Source organism: Marmota flaviventris, chromosome 2 (assembly GCF_047511675.1).
Source record: "Marmota flaviventris isolate mMarFla1 chromosome 2, mMarFla1.hap1, whole genome shotgun sequence".
NCBI classification, from domain to species: domain Eukaryota; kingdom Metazoa; phylum Chordata; class Mammalia; order Rodentia; family Sciuridae; genus Marmota; species Marmota flaviventris.
This window is the reverse complement of record NC_092499.1, coordinates 177323489-177332221: the sequence shown is the minus strand read 5'-3', so window position 1 is coordinate 177332221 and position 8733 is coordinate 177323489.

Below are 8733 nucleotides of genomic sequence, written 5' to 3'. Positions count from 1 at the left end.
GACATTTTCAATTCCCCTTTTCCTGGACTCTATTCTCAATGTGGCCTTCATTATCGATTTTATTCGATATTAGACCCCATTTACCTAACTACACTAAGTACCTATCTTTAAATCTGGCTTCACTAGTACATGGTTAAGTCCTTTTTTAAAAGGTCCTCATGAGCGGAAAAGATTACTCTGAAGTTTACTTTGACTTTTAAAGTTAATATTCATTAAAATCAGAAATTCCCAAACCTAATTTTTCCTTTTCTTCTTTTTGGAACTGGGAATTGAACCCAGGGGCACTTTATCACTGAGCTGTATCCCCAGCCCTTTTTTAATTTTGAGTCAGTGTCTTTTTAAGTTTTTGGAGGCTGGCTTGGAACTTGCTAGCCTCCTGATTGAGTGGCGAAATTATTTCAGGTGGGGACCACCGCGCTGGGCTTTTTAACTTTTTTTTTTTTGCGGGGGGGGGGGGCGGGGGGCGATACAGGGGATTTAACCCAGGAGTCCTTCCCACTGAGCTACATACCGGAGGCCTTTTTATTTTGAGACTGGGGCTCAAAAAGTTGCCTAGGTTGGCCTGGAGTTTGAGATCCTCCTGACTCAGCCTCTGGGGGTTGCTGGGATTATAGGCATGCAAAAATGTGTCAATACAAACTTAAAATTTCAATTTAAATCACAAGTGTAAATCTATTATCTAAATACACATTTGTAATTACTACCCCAAGAATGTTAAAATTCTTGAATTATCTTAAGCATTATAAGAATTTATCTTTTTTTTCCTTCTGGGTCAAACACAGGCCTAATACATGCTAGGCCAGCCCTCAACCACTTACCTACATCCCCATCCACTGCTGTTAGGATTTAAAGAAACTATAAGGATTTAAAGTATCACATTTACAGATTCCTTAATGCAAAAAAATATTAATGCTGGAAGTCTGACTTGTCTAATCTTTATTACAAACTATTGTTGAGATTAAAAAATGTTTAGTGCTCCCTGAAGAATTGTCATCCCAATTTAGGAATAACCTGTTCAAGCAATTTGGGTTACAGTGTTTATTCCCTTTACAATTTACTGAGCTAGTTAGTAAGAGTGAGCCACCTGGATTCTTGCTAGTGACTGGACGGTGGCCCCTCTCTTCCTCACCTCTGCAAGTCTAGGAGCTCATCAGTTGTATGGTCATCATGAGGCTTAGTCAGCTCTTATCCTCTGTACTACAAGAAGTGCTAGCTCTCAGGAAAAAGGGAGAGACCATCAAGCTCCTGTCAAGTGCTCAGCAAGGTGAAGAACAAGGTATCTCATAGATAATTCCTGTCCCAGGTTGGCACCCCACATTTTGGGAAGCCCATTGCCTAATTGTACTTCATCATTATGCAGCTCTGAATGTCATGACCAAGAATACTAGTTTCTTTGCTCACTATTCCCATGCTGTGTCTTTTTGAAAGTAGAGTGGGTATCAGGTAAGAATTTGTGGCCTAGGCTTGGAGGCTTGCAGGTGAGCCAGAGTCTGTTAGGCTGGTCTGCCACAGGGCCCAGGACATGAACATCTTACAAAATCTTGAATAACAAACATGGTTTATGCAATAAATAATCACTATCCTTACCCAAGACCAAGCCTATGCTGGGACCTAATATTGAAATTTCATTGTGTTCTGGACTCCAGGACAGCCCTGGCTGCTAGGAGAGAAAGTTTATTTACTTACAAAGGGTGACAAGTTCTAGGAAAGGGGGAAGACACCTAGAGAGTCGTAGAAGCCAAAAGGACAACAAAGCTCATACTGGGGCAGGGGAGGGTAATGAAGTTTCCTGGGAAGGTGATTAAATCAACAATGTAGTTAAGAACATTCTAGACTGAGAAGATAGCCCATGTATAGAATTAAGAGTCTAGAAACCAGAAGTGTCTAATGGCCTGCAGTACAGTATGAAAGCGGACTCTGGCTCTAGAGTAGGGCAAGTAGGCGTGCAGGGGGATGCCAGGCAGGTCCTCCTGAACCACACTCAAGTCAGGACTGGATGGAACCAGCTAGACAGCAGTGATTCAGCACTGGATGAGGCATTCAAGGTCATCTAGAATTAATCCTCACTTCCATGTAAGAACCACTTCTGGGCTGGGGTTGTAGGTCAGTGGTAGAGCGCTTGCTTAGCACATGTGAAACACTGGGTTTGATCCTCAGCACCACCTCAAAATAAATAAATAAAATAAAGGTGTTGTGTCCATCTACAGCTAAAAAAATTTTAAAAATAAAGATCATGGCTTAAAAAAAAATCATGGGGCTGGGGTTGTGGCTCAGCGGCAGAGCGCTCGTCTCGCACGCGCAGGACCCTGGATTCGATCCTCACGACCACATAAAAAATGAGAGAAATAAAGGTATTGTGAATAAATATCTTTTTTTAAAAAAGTCACTTCCACTTATCCATACAATTGCTTATGGGAACATCAAACCCGTGCCAGGCTGAGGTGGGACTTGGAATGACAGATGATGAATTGTTTTTTTAATAGGAGAGACAAGTAACCAGGCAGCCATAAAGCCAAGTGAAGAGATGTTAAGGAGGGGACAAACTAAAAGACTGGGAGAACATGGAGAATCCCAGAAACCTAGATTCTTAAGTGCAGGGGGCTGGAGTAGAGCTCACTTGTCTAGCACGTGCAAGATCCTGAGTTTGATCATTGGTACTGCAAAAAAGAGTTAAGTGCAGGGAAATGCTGTACCTAATGTACATGCACTTAACATGTGTAAGGCCCTGGGTTCAATCTAAAACATCACATGGTAAAAAGGAAAAAATCTAAGATTGAGTGCAGATCACAGGGAAATGGGTCAGGTCTCTGTGGTAAGTGGATTTCTAAGAGTCCCATGATTCCCACTCAGTGTATATGACTGCCTGTGTATTATAGGCGGTACCTGTGAATGTAAGATTTCCCTGGTGAGGAAGTCATGCTATATGACCAAGATGAGGGGCTTTTGCAATATAACAAAGGTAGTTAATCAAGTTGAATCCTCTAGAAGGGGGTCCAGGCCTTCCTGCATGGCAGAGAATGGCAGAAAGCTCATAGGGGAATCCCAAACCAGAGGAATAGAGTTCAGCTAATAGTGAACGAGCTTGGAAGAGGGCCTGAGCCTCAGCTAAGAGCATGACCCTGGCTGACACCTTGACTTCACTCTGATGAGACCTGGAACAAAGGACCCAGATAGTCTGCACATAAAGTGAATAATAAATGTGTATCACTTGGAGATGTTAAATTTATACTTAATACAGTGAGTAAATATTCCATCCAAAACAGGCATCCACAAAAAGGGCATTTATTTGCTCATTTAATTCAGCCTCTCTATCTCTCGACTCACTAATTCTTCATGTTGATTATATTCTCCAACAGACCTTGGGGTCACTACATGGCTGGCAGCTCCAATACCACACACTTTACCTTCCAATACTACCCTGGCTTTATGTGTGGTATAAAGACCTCAATCTTCTCCCCTCATTTTTTAAAATCCTTTCCTCCTCTACCATTCTCCCTCGGAGCCCCTGTAGACAATCACTAATCTGCATTCTGTCACTATAGATGGGTCTGCATTTTTTTAGCATTTTATGTACCTTGTTTTTTTCATGACTCCTTTCACTTGGCATAATTATTTCTGAAGCAACCTATGTTGCTGCATGAATTGTTTATTCCTTTTTATGGTTGAGTAGTATTTTATTATTATGTGAACATACTGCAATTCATTTATCAATACTTAAAATCTTTCATATAAAACACACAATTAATCTGGGCATGGTGATGTACACTTGCAGTCTCAGCTCCTTAGAAGACTGAAGCAAGAGGATCATCTGAGCCCAGAAGGTGGAGACCAGCCTGGGCGACAGTGAGACAGTCTCTAAATAAATAAATAAATAAATAAACAAATAAATAAAATAAACAAATAAATAAAAATTAAAAATAATATTGGGGTAGAGGGTTAGGGATGTAGTTTGGCCTCCAACACTGCAAATGAAAAACAACAAAACCCACACACATTTCATTGCTGATGTTTTAGCTTTAAACATCACCATGCCTGGATGGATTGTGTATCTTATAACATACGTAAAAATTTTAAATACTGATAAATTGCAGTATGTCTACATAATAAAATACGACTCAGCATGCTTCTGAATCCCTCTGGGGGGAAAAAGATACTACTTGGCCATTAAAAAAGTGTGGAAAAGAATACTTGCCTGATCCAACTGAAAGCCAAAACCAGTCTACCTGATTTTGCATTGCTCATGAATTTAGACTTTTACATTATTTTGTCGGGTGGGGTGAGGAGTGCTAGGGATTTAAACAAGGAGAACTTTATCACTGAGCTTTTTTTCAGCCCTTTTAAAATTTTTAGTTTGAGACAGGGTCATTGCTACATTGCTGAGGCTGGCCTCAAACTTAGAAAGTACAGAGGATACTAAGAATTATAGACTTGTCTACAATTTTGCCTTAGCCTCTGGAGTCACTGGGATTAAAGGCATGTACCACAGTATCTGGCAGGCTTTTATGTTTTTAAATGTCTGGTGGGGGGAAAAAAAAAATCAAAAGTAGAATACATTCTGGCATATAAAATTATAAGAAGTTCACCAGGCACAGGCCTGTAATTCCAGCAACTTGGGAGGCTGAGGCAGGAGGATTGATTACAAGTTTGAGGCCGGTCTCAGAAACTTAGTGAGGTCCTATCTCAAATAAATTTAGAAAGGGCTAGGGATATGGATCAGTGCCCCTAGGTACAAACTCTGGTACACACATATACATTAAGTTCAAATCTATGTTCATAGTGTTTTTTGTTTTTTTAAACTAAAAAGTCATGTTCATTCACTTACTTGTAGTTTATGACTGCTTTTGTGCTCTAAGGGTAGAGGTCAGTGGTGGCAATAAGGAGAGCATAAGATCTACAAAACCTTAAGTATTTACTGTATATTCTTTTACAGAAATGTTTGCAAAAACTTTACTATGGTCTTTGTTCTATTTTAGAGGTTGGAGGTATACCTAAGTGGTATAATGTGGGCTTAACATGAACAAGGTCTGGGTTCAATCCCCAGAACCCAAATTAGAAAAACAACAACAAAAAAAACCCAATAGACTTTAGTTATTTTTAAACTAATTAAAAAATTTACTTTCATTCCATTTCCAGTGCTCTTACTTTGGTTGTGCAGATCCAGGTTTCTCTGATACCATACTCCTTCCCCTGAAGAACTTCCTTCAATATTTCTTACAGAACAGTCTCTTGGTAATGAATTCCTTCAGTTATTTCTCAGTGTGAGAAAAATTATTTTACTTTTCCTTCATTTTCAAAAACATTTCCATTGAGTATAGGATTCTGAGATTCTGCATTGACAAATTTTTCTTTTCAGTACTAAAATCACTTCATTGTTCTTAGCTTATGTGGTTTTTGACAAGTCTCTAATTCTTAGCACCCTCTGTACATAATGTTTTTTTATTTGCTGGATGATTTTAAGATTTTCCCTGTCTTGGCATTTTGAACACGATATGCCTAGGGTCTGTGTGGGTCCCCGCGTATAAAATGACTTAGGAAACATGCAACTGAGGAGTCTTTAAAAGGTTTTCTAAAAAGATGAGAAGAGTTGTTTCTGAAAGATTTCTCTGCACAGTTTAGGATGAATCTGGAAGCAAGAGAGAGAGAAGGAGGCAAGACCAGTTATCAGCTGTGATAATCCAGGCAAGAGAGAATGGTAGACTGGATGTGGGATTTGGTAAGTTGAATGGTGAGAAGTGGACACATTCAAAATAAATTCATATTTTTTATTAAAATTTAGTTTGCTGAACTGGGGATATAGCTTAGTAGTAGAGCACTTGTCTAGCATGCAAAAGGCCCTAGGTTTGATCCCCAGTATTGCAAAAATACATGTAAATAAAAATAGTTTAGTTTATTTTTAACCAGTTTTTAAAATAGTGCTGCAATGTTAACAATAAAAAACCCCATAATATCATGCATATAGTACTACTTGTTGATTTTTCAATTTTAGTCATTATTTACTCCTTCTTATAAAAGACGACTTATTCCTTTTTAAACTGCTTATCCTGTTACCAGCATTATCACAGCTACCCACACTTTCCAGATACTCTAAGGAATATTATTATGTTGATTAGATCAATATTTAGTGTTTCCACTAAGGGTACGTAAAATTAATAATCACTTTTTTTGTTTTAGTTTGCTTAGTTGTCTGTTTTAAAAACCTTTTTAACAGTTGAATTTTAACAAATTTACCAAACATAAATGTATAGTGGATTTGTGTGTGTATGTGTGTTACTGGAGATCGAGTCCAGGGTCTGACACATGCGAGGCAAGTGCTCTACCACTGCTACATCCCCAGCCCATGAATGTACAGTTTAACAATTACAGAGAAAAACCACATATAACCACCACCCCAATAAGTAGAACGCTACATGCCCCCAGAAGATTCCTTTGTGCAGTGAGAATTTGTGTTGTTTCAGGAAAGCATCAAAGCCTGATTTGATCTCTGTTGTCTGAAAACAATAATTGTCCCTGATATATACATACATAGTTGGTCCCATATAACTATGGGTTCTCCATCATGGATGCAACTAACCCAGAACAAAAAAATATTTGGAGAGTTGGGGGTGGTGGCACCCAGCAACTTGGGAGGCAGGAGGATTCCAAGTTCCAGATCAGCTTTAGTGAGACCCTGTCTCAAAACTTAAAAAAAAATTTAAAAGGACTGAGGATGTAGCTCAGTGGTAAAGTGCCCCTGGGTTCAATCCCCAGTCAAAACAAAACAAAACAAAATCCAGAAAAACAAAATATGTCTGGACTCATATATGGTCTATTTTGTCATTATTCCCAAACATAGCATAATATTTATTTATATAACATTTAAATTGTATTAGGTAATGAGAAGGTTATATACTATAACATTTTATATAAGGGACTTGAGTATCTGTGAATTTTAGTATGGGTGTGTACATGTCCCAGAACCAGTCCTCCATGGATCCAAGGGATGACTATATATGTAACTTATGTATAACTTAGGTAATACAATTAAATAGAAATTACCCACAATTCCTATTCCTCAATGCTAACAAGCTAAGAACTGGCATAATCCTTTTCATGTATACCACACATACAAATGTTATTTGTGGCCAATTGCATTACTGGTTTCAATTCTTCACTGCCCTATAACAATACTATATATACATACTGTTTGTCCTGTAACTTCTAGTTTACCCAATGTGGAATGTGTACCTCCCTGTTCTACTGCTGTTGGGCTTGGCCATGTGACTTGCTCTGACCAATGGGATAACAGTGCATGTGACACAGCAAATCCTTGACATGTGCCTATGTGATTTCATTTGGCTTCTGTGCTTCAGCAGTCTATCCTGAATAGAGCAGGTCCTGGGCAGCATCAGCTTCGGCATGGGACCCAGAGGAACCACATGGAGTGCATATGAGTTCAATTCTCATGGAGTTACCCAAACTAAATAATCATCAGTTTGAGGCAGAGTTGCTTGGCTGGACCCAGTCTTGATCAGCTGAACTATTGTTGACCTAGAGAGTTATGTGAAGACAAGACTTGAGAGTGAACAAAATCAAGAGAAAGAAAACGTTTCTCTTGTGAATGGTTAGAAAGCTGGACAAGGGTTGGTTGTTACAGTACATGCCTGTAATCCCAGTGGCTTGGGAGGTTGAAGCAGAATTGCCAAGTTTGAGGCCAGCCTCAGCAACTTAGTGAAAACCTGTCTCAAAAAAATAAAAAAGGGCTGAGGGATGAGACAAAGTAGTTATGCACTCCTGGATTCAATTACTAGCACCCAAAACAAACAAATAATAACCACAACAAAATAAAAGAAAGGAAAGGAAGCAAGCAAGCTAGCTGGACAAGGATCCTGAAAATGCTTTTGTGACCTTTCTCCCATCTCTAAGAGTTCAGGGCTCTTTCCTAGTGAGTTTTCCCACAATACCTATCTTAACTTCATCTCCCAGAGGCAACTATAGTTAATGCTTTGTTTTCTTCCAGTTTTGTTCCCCTGGAGACAAGTTTTTTTAGGTATCAGGGGATTGTTTCAGTTTCTGCCCTGAACATCTTTGAGGCTGCCTCCCACCTCCTGGGGCCTGAGTCTCATCTGTATGTAGGCCTGGTATCTTGTTTGGAGTCCACTAGTAACACCTTCAAAATTAATTCTCTTCCTCTCTGCCACCTGAGAATTTTGATTTCTTTCTTTAAAATGCGCTATTTATTTGAAAGTATTTTATTTTGACTAGTATCAGCAATGTGCTTATGATAGAAGTGGGTACCTATGCAAGTTCACTCAATTTACCACACTGACTGGAAATCTGCAATTTTCCTAGGGAATCTATTTATATATTGATTGTGGTGCTGGGGATTGGTCAACCCATGGCCTCACCCAGGTCACAAGTGCTCTACTACTGAGCTACATCCCCAGCCCTTCCTAAGGAATTAAACAAGCTGGACTATCTCATCTACATAATCATCTATCACTTTTCTATTTAAAAATAGAACATTTCCCCACAGGCTTGTACCTCATCCCTCACACCCTAGTATTCAGCACAGGGCCAAGCTTATGGATACCAGCAAATGTTTGCTGAAGGACATCTCATACAGAAATGAACTCTGGAAAGACCAGTCAAGGGTGGGGGGGAGGGGCGGGGGGGGGGTTAAGAGCCTGGCTGAACCCTGGTAAATGGGGAACAAAATAGGGTGTGAAGAAATGAAGGGAATTAGGCTTCTTTGTA